General features: G+C 43.9%; 1 long non-coding RNA gene across 2 annotated transcripts; it reads left to right on the top strand.

The window, feature by feature from the left end:
* The first annotated feature begins 3,175 nt into the window (after positions 1-3,175).
* Positions 3,176-23,612, top strand: LOC114487881 (uncharacterized). 2 transcript variants are annotated; one of them, XR_003683398.2, is made up of 3 exons: positions 3,176-4,207; positions 16,136-16,218; positions 16,822-23,612. It is a non-coding gene; the product is annotated as an uncharacterized lncRNA (long non-coding RNA). The 2 variants fall into 2 exon arrangements; XR_003683401.2 differs by lacking the exon at positions 3,176-4,207 and adding an exon at positions 11,705-12,184.
* Positions 23,613-23,701: the final 89 nt, after the last annotated feature.

Genomic DNA, 23,701 nt, shown 5'->3' with positions numbered 1-23,701 from the left:
TGTGGTATGCGGGCCTCCCTCTGTTGTGGCCTCTCCCGTTGCGGAGCACAGGCTCCGGACGCGCAGGCTCAGCGGCCATGGCTCACGGGCCCAGCCGCTCCGCGGCACGTGGGATCCTCCCAGACCGGGGCGCGAACCCGGTTCCCCTGCATCGGCAGGCGGACGCGCAACCACTGCGCCACCAGGGAAGCCCCACAAATCTTGTTTTTATTTAAAGAGCTTAGTGTGTATTTTTTTCGAAAAGCTTCATTGAAATATAACTCACGTACCATACCATTCACCATTTGAAGTGTACACGTTAATGGCTTTTCGTATTCACAGAGCTGGACAACCATCATCACAGTCATTTTTAAAAATAAATTTATTTATATTTATTTTTAGCTGCATTGGGTCTTCGTTGCTGGGTGTGGGCTTTCTCTAGTTGTGGCGAGCTCGGGCTTCTCATTATGGTGGCTTCTCGTTGCAGAACACGAGCTCTAGGTGCGCGGGCTCAGTAGTTGTGGCACGTGGGCTCAGTAGTTGTGGCACGTGGGGCTGGCTCTCTGGGGAGGTGGGGTGTGGGTGAGGTGGGGGTCAGGGCAGAGCAGAGGCTTCCCTGTGTGTGATGGGAATCAAACAGCTGTGCTGGGCCTGGTAGAGGCAGCAGAGGGTCAGGTGCTCACAGACACTCCCCTGTTCCTTACCTGTGTACTGTGCCCTTAACATGTGCCCCCATACTGGCTCGCGGGCTCTAGAGCGCAGGCTCAGCAGTTGTGGCGCACGGGCTTAGTTGCTCCGTGGCATGTGGGATCTTCCCGGACCAGGGATCGAACCCGTGTCCCCTGCATTGGTAGGCGGATTCTTAACCACTGCACCACCAGGGAACTCCCGTCACAGTCATTTTAAGAATATCTTCACTACCTCAAAAAGAAACCCTGTACCCTTTACCTGTCACCCCCGATCTCCCCAACCCCTACCCCAGTCCTAAGCAACCGCCAATCTACTTCTGTCTTATTAGATTTCCCTCTTTGAGATATTTCATATAAATAGAATCATACAATATGTGGTCTTTTGTGATTGGTTTCATTTATAATGTTTTCATGGTTCATCCATGTTGTAGCATATGTCAGAATTTCCTTTTTAAGGCTGAATAATATTCTCGTGTAAGGATGGACCCCATGTTTATCCATTCATATGCTGATGGACACTTGGGTGGCTAACACCTTTTGGCGTTGTGAACAAATGTTGTGAACATTTGTGTACAAGTATGTGTTTGGAGCCGTTCTCAACTCTTTTGCTAGATCCCTAGGAGTGGAATTGCTGGGTCATGTGGTAACTGTATGCACGGGCCCAGCCGCTCCGCGGCACGTGGGATCCTCCCAGACCGGGGCGCGAACCCGGTTCCCCTGCATCGGCAGGCGGACGCGCAACCACTGCGCCACCAGGGAAGCCCCACAAATCTTGTTTTTATTTAAAGAGCTTAGTGTGTATTTTTTTCGAAAAGCTTCATTGAAATATAACTCACGTACCATACCATTCACCATTTGAAGTGTACACGTTAATGGCTTTTCGTATTCACAGAGCTGGACAACCATCATCACAGTCATTTTTAAAAATAAATTTATTTATATTTATTTTTAGCTGCATTGGGTCTTCGTTGCTGGGTGTGGGCTTTCTCTAGTTGTGGCGAGCTCGGGCTTCTCATTATGGTGGCTTCTCGTTGCAGAACACGAGCTCTAGGTGCGCGGGCTCAGTAGTTGTGGCACGTGGGCTCAGTAGTTGTGGCACGTGGGGCTGGCTCTCTGGGGAGGTGGGGTGTGGGTGAGGTGGGGGTCAGGGCAGAGCGGAGGCTTCCCTGTGTGTGATGGGAATCAAACAGCTGTGCTGGGCCTGGGAGAGGCAGCAGAGGGTCAGGTGCTCACAGACACTTCCCTGTTCCTTACCTGTGTACTGTGCCCTTAACATGTGCCCCCATACTGGGATATATTATATTTATTATGTATGCTATTTGTTAATATGGTTAATCTTTCTTTATTTTTAATTGAAGTATAGTTGATTTACAATATCGTGCCAGTCTCTGCTGTATAGCAGAATGACTCAGTTATACAAATACGTACACATATATGTACATTCTTTTTTAAAAATTGTTTTCCATTATGGTTTTTCAGGATATTGAATATAGTTCCCTGTGCTATACATTAGGACCTTGTTGCTTATCCATTCTAAATATAATAGTTTGCATCTATCAACCCCCAAATCCCAGTCCATCCCTCCCCCCACCCCCCTCCCCCTTGGTAACCACAAGTCTGATCTCTATGTCTGTCACTGTTTCTGTTTTGTGGATGGGTTCACTTATGCCATATTTTAGATTCCACATATAAGTGATATTATTTGGTATTTGTCTTTCTCTTTCTGACTTACTTCACTTAGTATGATAATCTCTAGTTGCATCCATTGTTTATTTTTTTATTTTTTTGGCCTTGCCCAGAGACTTGTGCGATCTTAGTTCCCCCACCAAAGATTGAACTCGGGCCCCTGGCAGTGGAAGCATGGAGTCCTAACCACTGGACGGCCAGGGAATTCCCAATATGGGTTATTTCTTGTTCCTCCTCACTGGAATCTAAGAAGGATAAGGGATTTTTGCAGTCATTTACCACCATATTGTCCAGTGCAGAGACCGGCCCGGGACATAGGAGATGCTTAATGAGTATTTATTAGAGGAATCAGCCGCATTTTTGTTTGTGCACACACAGAAAGTCTTTGAAACGTTACACAAAACGCTGGTGACAGTGTTTGTCTTTGGGGAGAGCGCTGGGGGACAGGGTGTTGGGACTGAGAGGATCTTTTTATTGACAATGGATTGCCACAAAAAGTCCTTAGCCTTCAAAGAGACCCTATGCTTTGGTTTGGGCAGATTATCATTGTATTATTTAGTTGTTTTTTTTTTTTAAACTAGTTGCATAGAAATGTGTATGAAACGATCCCATTTTTGTAAAAAAAATTAAGAGAAAATCCTGAATATGGGTATATCGTTTGATAGCCTTATAAACATGAAGAAAAGTAAAACTTCCTCGAGCACGCGGTGGGGGTGGGGTGGGTGGGGGGAAACAAAAACCACTCGCAGAGGTGGAGACAAATAGAAGCCACACCCCTGAGGAAGCGTCATCTGTTAGGTACGCCCCCAGAAGGGCGGGGACATATACAGCCACGCCCATGGGGTGGTCTCAGCCTCAAAACACGCCCTAGGTGCGCGGATTCTGTCCTAGAGCTCAATCCGTTGCAGTGGGCGGGAACTCCTCCCACCCCAGAGGTTCCGCCAATTCCTGGAATGTCCCATCTCTTCCGGACTCAGAGTGGTGGTGGTGGTAGCTCCCGCCACTGCTGGGGCGGCCCCAGTTCTCCGAGGCCAGCGGGGCTCAACGAGGGGTGGGGCGGTCACAGGCCGGGGCGGAGCTCTAAGGGCAGCGGGTAGGGTCGTTTTGACACCGTCTCCTGCCCCATGGAGGTAGCTCCGAAGGCCGGTGGACCTCGGAGACCTAGGTAGGGGCTCCCGACGTTTTCATCCCGAGAGTCCGGGACCCCCGATGGTCCCGCCGCCAGACTCCTCTGCCGACGCCGGTCTGGGGTCCCACTGCCATGGTGGGCGAGTTGCACCCCCTCCCAGTGCCTCAGTTTCCCTATTTATTTTATTTTTGGCTGTGTTGTGTTTTCATTGTTGCACGTGGGCTTTCTGTAGTTGCGGTGAGCGGGGGCTACTCTTCCTTGTGGTGCGCGGGCTTCTCATTGCCGTGGCCTCTCTTTGTCGTGGAGCACAGGCTCTAGGCGCGTGGGCTTCAGTAGTTGTGGCACGCAGGTTCAGTAGTTGTGGCTCGCGGGCTCTAGAACGCAGGCTCAGTAGTTGTGGCGCACGGCCTTAGTTGCTCCATGGCATGTGGGATCTTCCCGGACCAGGGCTCGAACTCGTGTCCCCTGCATTGGCAGGCGGATTCTTAACTACTATGCCACCAGGGAAGCCCAAGCCTGGCTCTCTTTAAGCCTTCCTCAATATCACCAAACCTAGTTTCTTTCTTTCTTTCTCTTTTTTTTTTTTTTGCCCCCACCTCCGCTTGCGTGATCTTAGTTCCCCAACCAGGGATGGAACCTGTGCTCCCAGCAGTGAAAGCACCAAGTCCTAACCACTGGCCGCCAGGGAATTCCCTCAGTATCACCGCACCTAAGCCAAATCACTGTAAGTCTTTTCTAGCATCCTCTTAGAGCAACGCCATGATTCCTTATGCTATGTGTTCTTCCTGGCTGCAGGGAGTGATAAACCCACTCTGTTCAACCACAGGCATGTGCCTGGTGGTCTTTGCCTGGGGAGGCCCTGATGGGCTAACACAGAAGCATTTCCAGCAATGTCTGCACCTGGCAAGTATTGTATTAGTGGAGCTGAGATTTTTATCATCATCCATCGCACGTGCAAAAGGGTGCAGACCAATTTCTGACAAACGGCACATCCTTATTACTATTCAATTTCATCACAAATTACGTTCAGAGCCAATTTAATTCTTGAATCTTGTGTTCGGGCATTTAAACCATTTTCTTCCATCTGCATTTTATTTCTTGTTGAGTGTGAAATAGTTCAAACAAAGGAAAGTTCAGAGACCAATAAAACAAATCCCTCTCATATTTGCCACCCAGGTTTAATAAAATTGAACAGTGTGGCATTTTGCCTGCATAAAAATATAAAACATGTATTTGAAGCTCCCTTTGAAGCCCCTTCCACTCGTCCCAGAGGTAAGCAGGGTTTAGCGTCTGTGAGTCTTTCTGTTTATGTTGTTACACTTTTACTACCTGAGTGAGCATCCTTGAGCAGTGTGTGGAATTCTTCTGTGGCTTTGGAAAGTTTACATAAATGTAAATGATATTGTATTTCACATAGCTATCTTTTTTGAGAGACTATGAACCAGTCACTAAAATTGTATTTTAGATTATCTGATGACAGAGGAAAGTGTTCTATATATTATTGAATGAAAATGTTACAAAGCAGTATGTATAATATAATTTTTTTAAATTTTTGTTGAAATATAGTTGATTTACAATGTTGTGTAGTTTCAGGCGTATGGCAAAGTGATTCAGTTATACATATACATATATATCTATTCTTTTTAAGATTATTTTCCATTATAGATGATTACAAGATATTGAGTATAGTTACCTGTGCTCTACAGTAGGACCTTATTGGTTATCTATTTTATGTACAGTAGTGTATATATTTTAATCACAAACTCCTAATTTATCCCTCCCCACCTTCCCCTTTGGTAACCATAAGTTTGTTTTCTATGTCTGTGAGTCTGTTTCTGTTTTGTAAGTAAGTTCATTGGTATCTCTTTTTTTTTTTTAGATTCCACATATAAGTGATATCATATATTTGTCTTTCTCTGTCTGACTTCCTTTACTTAGCATGATAATCTCTAGGTCTGTCCATGTTGCTGCAAATGCCAATATTTCATTCTTTTTTATGTCTGAGTAGTATTCCATTGTATATATATGTACTGCATCTTCTTTATCCATTTATGTGTAGAGGGACACTTAGGTTGCTTTCATGTCTTGGCTATTGTAAATAGTGCTGCTATGAACATTGCGGTATGTGTATCTTTTCAAATTATGGTTTTGTCTGGATATATACCCAGGAGCAGGATTGCTGGATCACATGGTAACTCTATTTTTACTTTTTAAAGGACCCTCCATACTGTTTTCCATAGTGGCTGCACCAATTTATATTCCTACCAACAATGTAGGAGGGTTCCCTTTTCTCCACACCCTCTCTAGCGTTTATTATTGGTAGACTTTTTGATGATGGCCATTCTGACTGGTGTGAAGTGATATCTCATTGTAGTTTTGATTTGCATTTCTCTAATAATTAGTGATGTTGAGCATCTTTTCATGTGCTTTTTGGCTATCTGTACATCTCCTTTGGAGAAATGTCTATTTAGATCTTCTGCCCATTTTTTTAATCTTTAATTTTTTTATATATAAAGCTGTATGAGCCATTTGGATATTTTGGAAATTAATCCCTTCTGGGTCACATCATTTGCAAATATTTTCTCCCATTCGGTAGGTTGTCTTTTCATTTTGTTCATGATTTCCTTTGCTGAGCAAAAGCTTTTGAGTTTAATTAGGTCCCATTCGTTTATTTTTATTTCTATTACTCTAGGACAGAGATCCAAAAAAATATTGTTGCGATTTATGTCAAAGAGTGTTCTGCCTGTTTTCCTCTAGGAGTTTTATAGTATCCGGTCTTACATTTAGGTCTTTAATCCATTTTGAGTTTATTTTGTACATGGTGTTAGAGAATGTTCTAATTCGATTTTTTTATGTGTAGATGTCCAGTTTTCCCAGCACCACTTGTTGAAGGGACTGTCTTTTCTCCATTGTATATTCTTGCCTCCTTTGTCGTAGATTAATTGACCATAAGTGCGTGGGTTTATTTCTGGGCTTTCTATCCTGTTCCATTGATTTAATGTTTCTGTCTTTGTGCCCTTACCATTTTGATAGGGATTGCATTGAATCTATAGATTGCCTTGGGTAGTATGGTCATTTTAACAATATTGATTCTTCCAATCCAAGAACATGGTATCTCTCTCCATCTGTTTCTGTCCTCTTTGATTTCTTTCATCAGTATCTTATAGTTTTCAGAGTACAAGTCTTTTGCTTCCTTAGGTAGGTTTATTCCTAGGTATTTTATTTTCGATGCAGTCGTAAATGGGATTGTTTCCTTAATTTCTCTTTCTGCTATTTCATTGTTAGTATATAGAAATGCAATTTCTGTATATTAATTTTGTATCCCACAACTTTACCTAATTCAATAATGAGTTCTAATAATTCTCTGGTGGCATCTTTAGGACTTTGTACATATAGTATCATGTCGTCTGCAAACAGTGACAGTTCTACTTCTTCTTTTCTAATTTGCACTACTTTTATTACTTTGTCTTCTCTGATTGCTGTGGCTAGGAATTCCAAAACTATGTCGAATAAAAGTGGCGAGAATGGGCATCCTTGTCTTGTTCCTGATTTAGAGGAAATGCTTTCAGCTTTTCACCATTGAGTATGATGTTAGCTATGGGTTTGTCATATATGGCCTTTATTATGTTGACTTTCTATCCTGTTCCATTGATTTAATGTTTCTGTCTTTGTGCCCTTACCATACTGTTTTGATGACTGTAGCTTTGTAGTATGGTCTGAAGTCAGGGAGCCTGATTCGTCCAGCTCTGTTTTTCTTTCTCAAGATTGCTTTGGCTTTTGGGGATCATTTGTGTTTCCATACAAATTTTAAAATTTTTATTCTAGTTCTGTGAAAAATGCCATTGGTAATTTGATAGGGATTGCATTGAATCTATAGATTGCCTTGGGTAGTATGGTCATTTTAACAATATTGATTCTTCCAATCCAAGAACATGGTATCTCTCTCCATCTGTTTCTGTCCTCTTTGATTTCTTTCATCAGTATCTTATAGTTTTCAGAGTACAAGTCTTTTGCTTCCTTAGGTAGGTTTATTCCTAGGTATTTTATTTTCGATGCAGTCGTAAATGGGATTGTTTCCTTAATTTCTCTTTCTGCTATTTCATTGTTAGTATATAGAAATGCAATTTCTGTATATTAATTTTGTATCCCACAACTTTACCTAATTCAATAATGAGTTCTAATAATTCTCTGGTGGCATCTTTAGGACTTTGTACATATAGTATCATGTCGTCTGCAAACAGTGACAGTTCTACTTCTTCTTTTCTAATTTGCACTACTTTTATTACTTTGTCTTCTCTGATTGCTGTGGCTAGGAATTCCAAAACTATGTCGAATAAAAGTGGCGAGAATGGGCATCCTTGTCTTGTTCCTGATTTAGAGGAAATGCTTTCAGCTTTTCACCATTGAGTATGATGTTAGCTATGGGTTTGTCATATATGGCCTTTATTATGTTGAGATATAGTTCCTCTATGCCCACTTTCTGGAGAGTTTTTATCATAAATGGATGTTGAATTTTATGAAGAGCTTTTTCTGCGCCTCTTGAGGTGATCATATGGTTTTTATTCTTCAGTTTGTTAATGTGCTGTATCACATTGATTGATTTGTGGATATTGAAGAATCTTTGCATCCCTGGGATAAATCCTACTTGAGCATGGTGTATGATCCTTTTGATGTATTGTTGGTGTTGGTTTGCTAGTATTTTGTTGAGGATTCTTGCATCTATTTTTCATCAATGATACTGGCCTGTAGTTTTCTTTTTTTGTGATATATATATAATCTTAATTGGTTAAAATTTTTTAAAATTAATAAACCTTATCTTTTAGAGCAGTTTTAGGTTTGTAGAAAATTTGAGCAGAAGGTATAGAAAGTTTCCACATACCCTTTGCCCACCACACACACACATACACACACAGTTTCCCTGCCTTGCATTCATGTGGTACATTTGTTACAATTAATGAGCTGATATTGATACATTATTATTTTTAACATTTTTTTATTGAAGTATAGTTGATTTACAATGTTGTGCCAGTCTCTGCTGTACAGTAAAGTGGCTCAGTTATACATGCATAGACATTCTTTCTTTTAATATTCTTTTCCATTATGTTTTATCACAGGATATTGAATATAGTTCCCTGTGCTATACAGTAGGACCTTGTTGTTTATCCAGATACATTATTATTAACTAAAGTTCTTAGTTGACATTAGGTTTCACCCTTGGCTTTGTACAGTTCAGTGGTTTTCGACACATGTATAATGGCATGTGTCCATCATTATTGTATTATACAGAATAGGGTCACTGCCCTAAAAATCCCCTGTGCTCCACCTCTTCATCCCTCCCTCCCCCAACCTCTGGCAACCACTGGTGTTTTTTTTAAGTTTTTTTTTTTTTTTTTTTTTAATTTTTGGCTGCATTGGGTCTTCGATGCTGCGCATGGGCTTTCTCTAGTTGCGGTGAGCGGGGGCTACTCTTCATTGCAGTGTGCAGGCTTCTCATTGAGGTGGCTTCTCTTGTTGTGGAGCACAGGCTCTAGTCATGCGGGCTTCAGTAGTTGTGGCACGTGGGCTCAGTAGTTGTGGATCACAGGTTCTAGAGCGCAGGCTCTGTAGTTGTGGCGCATGGGCTTAGTTGCTCCGCGGCATGTGGACTCTTCCTGGACCAGGGCTTGAACCCATGTCCCCTGCATTGGCAGGTGGATTCTTAACCACTGCGCCACCAGGGAAGTCCAACCACTGACCTTTTTATTGTCTCCATAGTTTTGCCTTTTTCAGAATGTCCTAGAGTTGGAATCATAGTGTGTAGCCTTTTGAGATTGGCTTCTTTAACTTAGTAATATGCATTTGAGGTTTCTCCATGTCTTTTTGTGGCTTGATGGCTCATTTCTCTTTATCACTGAATAACATTCCATTGTCTGGATGTACCATACTTTATCCATTTACCTACTGAAGGATATCTTGGTTGCTCCCAGTTTTGGTCAGTTACAAATAAGGCTGCTGTAAACATCCATGTGCAAATTTTTGTGTGGATATGAGTTTTCAACTCCTTTGGATAAATACCAGGGAGTGCCATTGCTGGATCATATGGTGAGAGTATGTTTAGTTTTGTAATAAATCACCAACCTGTGAAATCGCCAACCTTCCAGAGTGGCTGGACCACTTTGCATTCCCACCAGCAATGGATGAGAGTTCCTGTAGCTCCACATCCTTGTCAGCACTTGGTGGTGTCAGTGTTCTGGATTTTGGCCATGCTCATAGATGTGTAGTGGTTTCTCATTTTAATTTGCATTTCCCTGATGACACAGGATGTAGAGCATCTTTTCATATGCTCATTGGTATCTTCTTTGCTGAGGTGTCTGTTTAGGTCTTCTGCCCATTTTTAGATTGGGTCATTTGTTTCCTTATTGTTGAGTTTGAAGCATGCTTTGTATATTTTCAATACAAGTCCTGTATCAGATGTGTGTTTTTCAGATTTTTTTTCTCCCAGTCTGTGGCTTGTCTTCTCATTCTCTTAGCAGCACCTGTCACAGGGCAGGAAGTCCAGCTTGTCAAACCTTTTTTAAAAAAAATGTTTATGTATTTATTTTGGTTGCGCTGGGTCTTAGTTGTGGCTCGCCGGCTCCTTAGTTGTGGCATGCGAACTCTTAGTTGCGACATGCATGTGGGGTCTAGTTCCCTGACGAGGGATTGAACCCGGGCCCCCTGCATTGGGAGCGTGGAGTTTTAACCACCATGCCACCAGGGCAGTCCCTATCAATCCTTTCTTTCATGGATCGTGGGGGTGTTGAGGTTGCAGGTGGAAGTGCTGTGTCTCAGTTGCACGGGTGGGTACAGATAACATCTGGGAGAGCTTGGCTGGCGCCAGGGCCTTTCAGGTGGCCTGTGGGTGCTGGAAGAGGGACATAGTAGGAGGGAAGTGGGAGTCAGCTGAAAGTTTTGGTTTGAGATCAAAATGATCTGAGCGTGGGTGAGCGCTGAGGGGAAGGGCCCGTGGGCTGGGGCTGCCATAACAAAGGACCACCAACTCAGATGGCATCAAACAAGGGGAGCTTATTAAGGTGTCGGTAGGTGTCTGAAGTCTCTGAAAGAGGATGCTTCCTGTCTCCTCCAGCTTCTGGTGGCCGGCAATCTCTTGGTACTCCTTGGCTTGTAGACCATCACGCCAGTCTCTGCCAGCATCTTCATGTGGCCTTTTTTTTTAATATTTATTTTTTTATTTAGGCTGCACCAGGTCTTAGTTGTGGCATGTGGGATCTAGTTCCTGACCAGGGATCAAAGCAGGGCCCCCTGCATTGGGAGCGCAGAGTCTTATCCATTGGACCACCAGGGAAGTCCCTTCATATGGCCGTTTCCTTGTGTGTCTGTGCCGAGTTTCCCTCTTATAAGGTCACCAATCATTAGATAAAGGCCCACCCTACTCCAGTATGACTTCATCTCAACTAATGAAATCTGCCATGACTTGTTTCCAAATAAAGCCCACTTCTCAGGTGCCAGGGGTTGGGCTTTGAACATATCTTTTTGGAGGACACAATTTGACCTGCAGCAGAGGGGGGACCCTGGCAGGTGATGACAAGGCAGGAGCAGAGGCCATGGGAGTTGGGGGGAGGGTTAGGCGGTGAGGAGTCCAGGGTATGGAGGACAGAGCGCTGGGAGTGTCCTTGTTGGGGACTTTGGGACGATGAATGATGCAGATCCGAGGGTGCTAGGTAGCACCAGAGGGAGAAGGGGAGTGAACAGGGGAGGGGGACGTGACAGAGACCGGAGAGGAAGTTGGTGATGGCAGTGGGGAGAGGATGACTTGGGAGGGGGGAGTGTGGGTAGCAGAAATAGGCGGAAGAGCCTTTGGGAATGGTCAAACTGTCCTGCTCACCAGGGGTACCAGTCATTGTCCTGATTGCAAAGAGAGACTTAGGACCTAAGACAGAAGAAGCTGTGCAGTGGCAGCCAGGAGGGGGGCCCGAGGGAGCACTCTGTCCAGAGTTCTTTCAGTTCTGGGAACGTTCACCCCCTCTTTTCCCTTTGTTCTCCCACATGGCCAAATTTCCATGTCCATATGGAGTCTCACCTGTTTGCACCACTGCATAGTTCCCTTGCATGGTCCTGATAAAGTTCATTCTACTCTCTGACACTTCAGTGCGTTATTTGGCCACTTTGAACTCTGTTGCTTTTATCATCCTTTTATATCCACGCTTAGTATCTGCTGTAGACTGAATGTGTTCCCCCAAGTTCATGCTGACTCCTACTCCCTCCCTTCCTTGGGATGGTGTTGGGAGATGGGGCCTTTGGGAGGTCATTAGTCATGAGGGTGGGGCCCCATGATGGGATTAGTGCCCAGTCTGTGGATTCTGTTATGGCAGCCTGAGCAGGCACTGGATTATTATGAAATTTACTGAACTCACCGGTGCCGAGTTCCCAGCCATCTGGTGTGTCATCATTGCTCAGGGGTGGTGTCTTTTATTATTAATAAGACTGTGCCCTATCTTAAACTTGGGGTGGTTTTCATGTTAAGCCTCTTCCCCTGGGATGGGGACCTGTTCGGGGCTGGCGTTAAGTGACTGATGGCTCGGACAGGACCCAGAAACCACCATTCCCTGAGAGGCTACAGGGCCATGAAGGGGAACATTTTGGCATTGCTGCTCCTGAGCCCAGCAACAGTGGTACGGATGTTCTCACCAGGTGGCAGCTGCTGACTGGCACCCCGAGTGAGGTGAGTCCCTGGTCTTGGTGTGGGCACCTTCCCCCTGTGGGGATGCTGCATGGTCCTGCCAGAGGCTGGCCAGATGGAGGCCCAGGTGCCCAGCTGGCTGAGGTCTGAGTTGGGCAGGGCATTTTCTGAGGGTGCAACTCCAGAACCCCACGCGAAAGTTCATTTGCCCCCTTAAACAGCTGACCTCTCTGAGCTGGTCTCCTCCCGTGCACACCGGGGATATTGTCACTCCTTCTGTGGGCTGTGCGGGTGGGCCCTGGGTGTGATGAGGCCACAGGTCTCTGGGGGTAGGAGTGTGGTGGCCCGGAGGACTTGGGGATGCGTGGGGTCACCTGGCCTCTGTCTACCCAACTCCCTCCATCCCTGCTTGCTCAGGATCTTGTCCTCTCCATGAGGGGAACCCAGTAGAAGATGGGATGTTTGCTGGGCTTCTGATGAGTTGGTTGTAAGTGAATGAGTAGAAAATCCCTCCTCCTTCAGAAGGACTTTTCTATTTTCTTTTTTTTAAAGATCTTTTTCATGTGGACCACTTTTAAAGTCTTTATTGAATTTGTTACACTGTTGCTTCTGTTTTTATGTTTTGGTTTTTTGGCCGCAAGGCATGTGGGATCTTAGCTCCCCAACCAGGTATCGAACCCACACCCCTTGTACTGGAAGGTGCAGTCTTAACCACTGGACCTCCAGGGAAGTTCCAGGACTTCCCATTTTCTCAAGGGTGGACGCCTCTCCTTCCCAGGCTGGAGTCAGCAGCCAGCCAAGGCCGGGTCCCGCTTTCCCTCAAGTCCCTGGGCCTCTTAGGGACTGGAGAGGCTGCCCTGACACACGGGGTCTCTCTCACACCTCTTTTTAGCCGACTAGTTGCTGCATGTCCTGAGGTCCTGTGGGGACATAGAAGGAGCTGTGAGGCCCCAACGTCCCAAGAACTCGCGGTCCCCGTGGGGGGATGTTGACTTGTTCCCCGGGTGTTCCCTCCGTGCCCTCAGTGGGCCTGGGCCTGTGTGGACCCGGGACAGGTCCGGGTGGGGTGGGACGAGCTGGTCTGACAGCAGAGAGCCACGTTCAGCCTCCAGACCTGCATCGGAGCGATTCTGGAACCTCCAGCTGGTAGGCGATCACCGCCAGGCGCCCGCAGTGCCGGCCAGGTTGGAGAGCGGGCTCAGAACAATGCTGCGTGTGCTGGTTCCCCTCCTCAGCCAGCCCCGTAGGCGTGTGGGGTGGCGTAGGACTCAGGAGTGTTTGAGGATGTGGCCGTGGACTTCACCCCGAGGGGTGGGTGTTGCTGAATCCTTCCGAAAGGAATGTCCACGGAGAAATGATGCTGGAGACCTGGCCTTGCTTGGTAACACTGTCCACTCCTCCACGTTCCCTGGGCCAGGGCTCCCCGGCACTGCTGACATGGGGGGCCGTCCTGGGCGCTGTGCGGTTTGGAGTGGCATCCCTGGCCCCGCCCCCTCGATGCCGGGAGACCCCCAGTGGTAACAATCCCGGAGGTCGCCAGACATGTCCGCGTGTCCAGGGGCAAGCTCACCTGGGTGAGAACAGGCAGATTCACACCTTAAGGCAAGGTGTGTTTATTTGGCTTCTGCTCTTGCTGGAGTGTTCCCCGGATTCGGGAGCCGTGGCAACAGCACCGGGACCTGCCCTCAGTGAAGAGCCCTCCCCAGGCGGCCACGTTTCCCCAGCAGTGACTCGACCTCCTGTTTCCTGATCCCCTTGGTGCGCAGGGTGAGGGCAGCTGGGGGATTTGGTCCCGTGAAAACCATCACCTGTGTCCACAGAAGTTTGGGTCCCCGTTGGCAGGTCTAGGGTCAGATTTGCCAATCCTTGGAGCCCTAGAGATGGCAGTATCGGCTCCAGTCTGAGGGCGGGATTTGTATTTCGGGGCTGCGTCCTACACCGTCCATCCCACATCTTCCTGTGCGATCAGGAAGCCCCCCAGACCTCCCAGGATCTCCCAGTAGGACCAAGAAGAGTCAGGGACTCTGGATGGAAAAATTCTCCAGGGCACCTGGAGAAGAAACTAAATTAAAAAAAACTTAAAAAAAAAAAAAAGTATTTGTCATTTCTACCCTTTGTTGCCAGCATCAGCAGACCCCTCGGAGGTCAACACCAGCCCTGTTCTCTACTCAGTGGTGGATGCTGCTTCCCCACATTTCCCTTCACATTTTGGGGCCCATGTTTTAAGTTATCTCTGTGGGGTTTGCCTGGTTTTACTCACCTTTGTCTAGCCATTTCTTTCTTTCTAACATTTAAAAATTGAGATATAATTCACATACCATAAAAGTCAACATTTTAAACTGTCCAATTCACTTGTTTATAGTATATTCACAGGGTTGTGCAGCCATCACCACTATCTAGTTCCAGAACATTCTCATCACTCCCAAAACAAGAGCCCCTGCCCATTAGTAGTCAGTCCCCACCCTCCTTCCCCAGCCTCTGACAACCACAGATGCACCCTCTGTAGATTTGCCTGTTCTGGATGAGTTTTTTTTTTTTAATTATTTTTATTTTATTTTATTATTATTATTTTTGGTTGCATTGGGTCTTCGTTGCTGCGCACGGGCTTTCCCTAGTTGTGGCAAGCACGGGCTACTCTTCATTGTGGTGCACGGGCTGCTCATTGCAGTGGCTTCTCTTGTTGTGGCCCACAGGCTCTAGGCGCGCAGGCTTCAGTAGTTGCAGCACGCAGGCTCAGTAGTTGCGGCGTGTGGGCTCAGTAGTTGTGGTGCATGGACTTAGTTGCTCTGCGGCATGTGGGATCTTCCCGGACCAGGATCGAACCCGTGTCCCCTGTGTTGGCAGGTGGAATCTTAACCACTGCGCCACCAGGGAAGTCTATTCTGGATGTTTTACATCAATGGAATCACACTCTGTGTGTCCTTTTGTGTCTGGCTTCTCTCACTGAGCATCGTGTTCTCAAGGTCCATCCATGTTGTAGTGAGTGTCAGTGCTTCTCTCCTTTTCATGGCTGAGTAATATTCCATTGTATGGATGCACACATAGTGTTTATCCGTTCACCAATTGATGGACATTTGGGTTGTTTCTACCTTTTGGCTGTTGTGAATCATGCTGCTATGAACATTTGGGTACAAGTTTTTGTGTGAACATCTGTTTTCATTTCTCTTGTAACTCCATGTTTAACTTCTTGGGGAACTGCCAAACTTTTCCACAGTGGCTGCACAGTTTAACACTCCCACCAGCAGTGCATGAGGTCCACTTTCTCCACATCTTCGCCAACACTGTTTTGTATGAGTTTTTGTTTTTGGCCATGCTGTGCAGCATGGGATCAGATCCGCACCCCCTGCAGTGGAAGCATGGAGTCTTAACCACTGGATCACCAGGGAAGTCCCCTGTATGAGTCTTCTTTTTTTTTTTTTAAATACATTAATTTATTTATTCAGTTTTGGCTGCGTTGGGTCTTCATTGCTGCGTGTGGGCTTTCTCTGGTTGCAGCGAGCAGGGGCTACTCTTCGTTGCGGTGTGCAGGTTTCTTATTGAGGTGGCTTCTGTTGTTGCCAAGCACAGGCTCTAGGCGCACGGGCTTCAGTAATTGCGGCTCGTGGGCTCTAGAGCACAGGCTCAGTAGTTTTGGCACACGGGCCCAGCCCCTCCGCAGCATGTGGGATCTTCCTGGACCAGGGATCAAACCTGTGTCCCCAGCATTGGCAGGCAGATTCTTAACCACTGAGCCACCAGGGAAGTCCCTGTATGAGTCTTGTTGATCCTACTATGTGTGAAGTGGTATCTCGTTGTCATTTTGATTTACATTTTCTTATTGAGTAGTGATGTTGAGCATCTTTTCATCTGCTTATTGGCCATTTATATGTCTTATTTGGAGAAATGTGTATTAAAATCCTTTGTCCATTTTTAATTGTTTTTTTTCTTTTTATTGTTCAGTGTCACTCTCTTTTTCTAAGACTTCAGTAATTTTTTTTGTCCGTTTTATTGTAGACTGGAGGACTCAGCTTACAACCAAGGAGTCAACTTCTAAACAGGATATTTTTGGAGAAAAGACATTTGAGGGCATAAAAATGGTAAGATTCAGGAGGGATAGATCCTGGTCCTTTGCCCTTGGTAAAGTCAGTTGGGATCAGGAGAGAAATGTGAGGCAAATGACTTTTATTCAAGACAAAATTGTATCTCTGGGGAAAGTCTTTGAAAAATATGAATCAGGAGAAAACTAATGCAAACTTTTTCTGCCTAAAGCCAGTTGGCAAATGTTTTTGGTTTTGAGGTTCGTGGGTTTTCTATGACAACACCTGGCCTCTGCCGTTCAGGCAATAAAGGAAGGAACATGTCCGTGTTCCAATAACCCCCTTTTTCCCTCCCAGTAACCCTTTATTTACATGGGGTTGGATTTGGCCGGCAGGCCAGAGTTTGCCGGCCCCACCCTAAACCTAACTCAAAAGTTTTTTTTCTGGAACATTCCCAGAAGTAAACATTTCCACAGACGTTCCTCAGTTGGAGTGAGTGTTTGAAGGAGAATTCAGAATTAAACAGGGATCCAAAACCCACTTGCTGTAATCTGCCTCAGGAGAGCCACAAGTGTGATGGAATCTCTGGCAATGCGTTCACCCTCCTCGCGTCACACACACTCAGGACCCAGGCTCCTCTCACACTCGCTTACACTTGCCCAGAACCAGAGACTCTGCGTCTGTGATCACGGCCGGGCTCGTGCTGGGGAAGGCCCTATGGGGCGGAAGAGCCTCCAGGAGGAGCCCAGATGTGACGTGGCACAAGCGCCGGCAGGAAACTTGGGAAGTCCGTCATCCTTCCGGAAGCGCGTGAGAACCCACCAGGGGGAGGCCCTGCAAGGATGCCCAGTGCTCAGAGCCTTCAGCCCACACAAAACATATTAATAGTTCTACAGTGAAATGTAGAAAGAGTCATCCTAAGTGGAATAAATAACACTACAAAGTGCTGTACAAAAGTTGAGGTCAGATTTTCCCAAAAATTAATGCAGAAATGATCTTACATTCCTGCAAAATGAGTTGCCAAAATTACACATTCAAAGACTTGTGGATTTTGGAATTGCAGATAAGGGTTGGGGGAGCTCTATAAAATTTCTAAACCTGTATGCACCTAATAACTTGGCCTCAAAATACTGTAAGAAAAAAAAAAAAAATTAAAGGAGAAACTGCAAAATTCACAGTCAAAATGGGAGATTTAGGCACAACTCTCTGAGTAAGAGTAAGTTCCAGCAGTTAAAAATGAGTTTCCACAGTTGTTTTTCAGGTTTTCTCATAGCTTGATCTAATGAACTTACATAAAACTATTAAACCAACAATTAGAAAATACACAATCGTAACAAACCCACATGGAGAGTTTATGTTAAAGTAACAACATATTGGACGCATCAGGGATTGCAAGCATCCTTAAAACAATGGCTTCAAGAGGGATCTATAGGGACTTCCCTTGTGGTCCAGTGGGTAAGACACCGGGCTCCCAATGCATGGGGCCCGGGTTTGATCCCTGGTCGGAGAGCTAGATCCCACATGCATGCTGCAACTAAGAGTTCACATGCCACGATGAAGAAGTCCACATGCTGCAGCTAAGAGTACACATGTTGCAACGAAGATCCCACGTGCTGCAATGAAGACCTGGCTCAGCCAAAATAGATAAATAAATAATTTTTTTGTTTTTAAAGAGAAATCTATGTAGTGACAAACAGCAGTGTGGGGACTTCCCTGGTGGCACAGTGGTTAAGAATCCACCTGCCAATGCAGGGGACACGGGTTCGAGCCCTGGTCTGGGAAGATCCCACATGCCACAGAGCAGCTAAGCCCGTGCGCCACAACTACTGAGCCTGCGCTCTAGAGCCCACGAGCCACAACTACTAAAGCCCACATGCCTAAAGCCCAAGCTCCACAACAAGAGAAACCACTGCAATGAGAAGCCCACACAGCACAACAAAGAGTAGCCCCCACTCACTGCAACTAGAGAAAGGCCGCGTGCAACAACGAAGACCCAACGCAACCAAATAAATAAATAAAACAAACAAACAAAAAACAGCAGTGTGACCTGATTTTGGTGGCAGGTGCAAGAACCTACACACATGGTAAAATGGCACAGGACTCCACACACGTAAACACACACACACACACACACACACACACACACACACACACACACACACATACAAATGTGTGCACGTGAAACTGGCGAAATCTGAATAAGGCCTTTGTATTGTACCAAAGCCAATCTCCTGGTTTTGACACCACACTGCAGTTACATAAGATGTTACCGCTGGGGGAAGCTGGGGAAAATGCACACGAGAGGTCTTTATACTATTACTGCATCTTCCATTGACAGATGAACAGATAAAAATGTGGTACACATATACAATGGAATACTACTCGACCATAAAAAAGAATGAAATAATGCCATTTGCAGCAACATGGATGGACCTAGAGATTCTCATACTAAGTGAAGTAAGTCTGAAAGAGAAAGACAAATACCCAATGATGTCACTCATATGTTGAATCTAAAACAGGACACAGATGTACTTACCTACGAACCAGAAACAGACTCGCAGACATAGAGAACAGACCTGTGGTTGCCAAGGGGGAGAGGGGATGGGGAAGGGCTGGACTAGGAGTTTGGGATTAGCAGATGCAGACTATAATACATAGAATGGATAAACAACAGGTCTTACTGTACAGCACAGGGAACTATTTTCAATGTACAGCAGTAACAATGTCCTGTGATAAACCATAATAGAAAAGAATAGGAAAAAGAATGTATATATACATTCCTTAACATGGGAAAGGAAATAGTTACTCAAGTCCAGGAAGCACAGAGTCCCATACAGGATAAACCCTAGGAAAAACACATCATGGCACATATTAATCAAACTAACAAAAATTAAATTCAAGGAAAACTTATCAAAAGCAGTGAGGGAAAAACAAAAAATAACATACAAAGGAATCCCCATAATGTTGTCAACTGATTTTTCAGCAGAAACTCTGCAGGCCAGAAGGGAGTGGCAGGATATACTTAAAGTGATGAAAGAGAAAAACCTACAACCAAGATTACTCTACCAGCAAGGATCTCATTCAAATTCGATGGAGAAATCAAAAGCTTTTCAGACAAGCAAAAGCTAAGAGAACTCAGCACCACCAAACCAGCTTTACAAGAAATGCTGAAGAAACTTCTCTAGGCAGGAAACACAAGAGAAGAAAAAGACCCACAAAAACATACGCAAAGGGATTTCCCTGGTGGCACAGTGGTTAAGAATCTGCCTGCCAATGCAGGGGACACAGGTTTGAGCCCTGGTCCGGGAAGATCCCACATGCCATGGAGCAGCTAGGCCCGTGTGCCATAACTACTGTGCCTGTGCGCAACAACGACTGAAGTCCGCATGCCTAGAGCCCGTGCTCTGCAACAAGAGAAGCCACTGCAATGAGAAGCCCATGCACCACACAAAGAAGTTGCTGCAACTAGGGAAAGCCCGTGCACAACAAAAAAGACCCAGTGCAGCCAAAGATACATAAATTAAATAAATAAATTAAACAAACCCCAAACAATTAAGAAAATGGTAATAGAGACAGGCATATCGATAATAACCTTGAATGTAAATGGATTAAATGCCCCAAACAAAAAACACAGACTGGCTGAATGGATACAGAACAAGACTCATATATATGCTGTCTACAAGAGACCCACTTCAGACCTAGGGACACATACAGACTGAAAGTGAAGGGATGGAAAAAGATATTCCATGCAAATGGAAATCAAAAGAAAGCTAGAGTAGCAATAGTCGTATCAGATAAAGTAGACTTTAAAATAAAGACTGTTAACAAGAGATAAGAAGGGACACTACATAATTATCAAAGGATCAATCCAAGAAGAAGATATAAGAACTATAAATGTTTATGCACCCAGTATAGGAGCTCCTCAATACATAAGGCAAATGCTAACAACCATGAAAGGAGAAATCGACAGTAACACATTAATAGTAGGGGACTTTAACACCCCACTTACACAAATGGACAGATCATCCAAACAGAAAATAAACAAGGAAACACAAGCTTTAAATGACACAATAGACCAGATAGGTCTAATTGATATTTATAGAACATTCCACCCAAAAGTGGCAGAATACACTTTCTTCTCAAGGGCACACAGAACATTCTCCAGGATAGATCACATCTTGGGTCACAAATCAAGCCTCGGAAAATTTAAGAAAATTGAAATCATATCAAGCATCTTTTCTGACCACAACACTATGGGATTGGAAATCAATTACAGGAAAAAATACTGTAAAAATCACAAATACATGGGGGCTAAACAGTGTGCTACTAAATAACCAAGAGGTCACTGAAGAAATCAAAGAAAAAATAAAAAAATACATAGAAACAAATGACAGTGAAAACTTGACGACCCAAAACCTATGGGATGCAGCAAAAGGAGTTCTAAGAGGGAAGTTTATAGCAATTCAATCTCACCTCAAGAAACAAGAAAAATCTCAAATAAACAGTCTAACCCTACACTTAAAACAACTAGAGAAAGAAGAACAAAGAAAATCCAAAGTCAGTAGAAGGAAAGCAATCATAAAGATCAGAGCAGAAATAAATGAAATAGAAATGAAGAAAACAATAGCAAAGATCAATAAAACTAAAAGCTGGTTCTTTGAGAAAAACAAAATTGATAAACCCTTAGCTAGACTCATCAAGAAAAAAAGGGAGAGGATGCAAATCAGTAAAATCAGAAATGAAAAAGAAGAAATCACAACTGACACTGCAGAAATACAAAGGGTTATAAGAGACTATTACAAACAACTATATACCAATAAAATGGACAACCACGAAGAAATGGACAAATTCTTGGAAAGGTACAATTTTCCAAGACTGAACCAGGAAGAATTAGAAAATATAAACAGACCTATCACAAGTAATGAAATTGAAACCGTAACTACAAATCTTCCAACAAACAAAAGTCCAGGACCAGATGGCTTCACAGGCAAATTCTATCAAACATTTAGAGAGGAGCTAACACCGATCCTTCTCAAACTCTTCCAAAAACTTGCAGAGGGAGAAACACTCTCAAATTCATTCTATGAAGCCACCATCACCCTGATACCAAAACCAAAAAAAGATACCACAAAAAAAGAAAATTATAGACCAGTATCACTGATGAACATAGATGCAAAAATGCTGAACAAAATACTAGCAAACAGAATCCAACAGCACATCAAAAGGATCATACACCATGATCAACTGGGGTTTATCCCAGGGATGCAAGGATTCTTGAATATACGCAAATCAATGTGATACATCACGTTAACAAGGAATAAAAACCATATGATCATTTCAATAGATGCAGAAAAAGCTTTTGACAAAATTCAACACCCATTTATGATAATAACTCTCCAGAAAATGGGCATAGAGGGAACCTACCTCAACATAATAAAGGCCATATATGATAAACCCACAGCAAGCATCATACTCAATGGTGAGAGACTGAAAGCATTTCCACTAAGATCAGGAACAAGACAAGGATGTCCACTCTCGCCACTCTTATTCAACATAGTTTTGGAAGTCCTAGCCACAACAATCGGAGAAGAAAAAGAAATAAAAGGAATACAAATTGGAAAAGAAGAAGTAAAACTGTCACTGTTTGCTGATGACATGATAGTGTACATAGAAAATCATAAAGGTGCCACCAGAACTCCAATAAAGATGTAAAAAAAAAAAAGATGCCACCAGAAAACTACTAGAACTAATCAATGAATTTGGTAAGGTTGCAGGATACAAAATTAATGCACGGAAATCTCTGGCATTCCTATACACCAACAATGAAAAATCAGAAAGAGAAATTAAGGAAACACTCCCATTTACCATCGCAAGGAAAAGAATAAAATACCTAGGAATAAACCTGCCTAAGGAGGTGAAAGACTCATACTCAGAAAACTATAATATACTAATGAAGGAAATCAAAGATGACATAAACAAATGGAGTAATATACCATGTTCTTGGATTGGAAGAATCAATATTGTGAAAATGACTATAGTACCCAAAACAATCTACAGGTTCAATGCAATCCCTATCAAACTACCAATGGCATTCTTCACAGAATTAGAACAAAAATCTTACAATTCGTATGGAAACACAAAAGACCCTGAATAGCCAAAGCAATCTTGAGAAAGAAAAACAGAGTTGGAGGAATCAGGCTCCTCAACTTCAAACTATACCACAAAGCTACAGTAATTAAGACAGTATGGTACTGGCACAAAAACAAATATAGATCAATGGTACAGGATAGAATGCCAGAGATAAACCCACGGTCATATGGGCACCTAATTTATGACAAAGGAGTCAAGAACATACAATGGAGAAAAGACAGCCTCTTCAATAAGTGGTGCTGGGGAAACTGGACGGCTACATGTAAAAGAATGAAATTAGAACACTGCCTAACACCATACACAAAAATAAACTCCAAATGGATTAAAGACTTAAATGTAAGACCAAACACTATAAAACTCTTGGAGGAATACATAGGAAAAACGCTCTTTGACATAAACCACAGCAATATCTTTTTTGACTCACCTCCTAGAGTAATAGAAATAAAAACAAAAATAAACAAATGGGACTTGAAACCTTTTGCACAGCAAAGGAAACCATAAACAAGACAAAAAGACAACCCTCAGAATGGGAGAAAATATTTGCAAATGAAACAACAAAGGATTAATTTCCAAAATATACAAACAGCTTATGGAGCTCAATATCAAAAAAACAAACAATCCAGTTAAAAAATGGGTGGAAGACCTAAATAGACATTTCACCAAGGAAGACATACAGATGGCCAAGAGGCACATGAAAAGATGCTCAACATCACTTATTACTAGAGAAATGCAAATCAAAACTATGATGAGGTATCACCTCACACTGGTCAGAATGGCCATTATCCAAAAATCTCGAAATAGTAAATGCTGGAAAGGGTATGGTGAGAAGGGAACCCTCTTGCACTGTTGGTGGGAATGTAAATTGATACAGCCACTATGGAGAACAGTATGGAGGTTCCTTAAAAAACTAAAAATAGAACTACCATGTGACCCAGCAATCCCACTACTGGGTATATACCCTGAGAAAATCATAATTCAGAAAGAGACATGTACCACAATGTTCATTGCAGCTCTATTTACAATAGCCAGGACATGGAACCAACCTAAATGTCCGTCGACAGATGCATGGATAAAGAAGATGTGGCACATATATACAACGGAATATTACTTAGCCATAAAAAGAAATGAAATTTAGTCATTTGTAGTGAGGTGGATGGACCTAGAGTCTGTCATACAGAGTGAAGTAAGTCAGAAAGAGAAAAACAAATACCGTATGCTAACGCATATATGTGGAATCTAGGGAAAAAAAAATTGGTACTGAAGTACCTAGTGGCACGGCAGGAATAAAGAGGTAGACATAGAGAATGGACTGGAGGACATGGGGTGGGAGGGCAAAGCTGGGGCGAAGTGAGACTAGCATTGACATACATACACTACTGAATGTAAAATAGAT

This window comes from Physeter macrocephalus, chromosome 2 (genome assembly GCF_002837175.3).
Source record: "Physeter macrocephalus isolate SW-GA chromosome 2, ASM283717v5, whole genome shotgun sequence".
In the NCBI taxonomy this organism is placed as follows: domain Eukaryota; kingdom Metazoa; phylum Chordata; class Mammalia; order Artiodactyla; family Physeteridae; genus Physeter; species Physeter macrocephalus.
The sequence above is the reverse complement of the archived record's forward strand: the minus strand, read 5'-3'. Positions and strand labels throughout refer to the sequence as shown.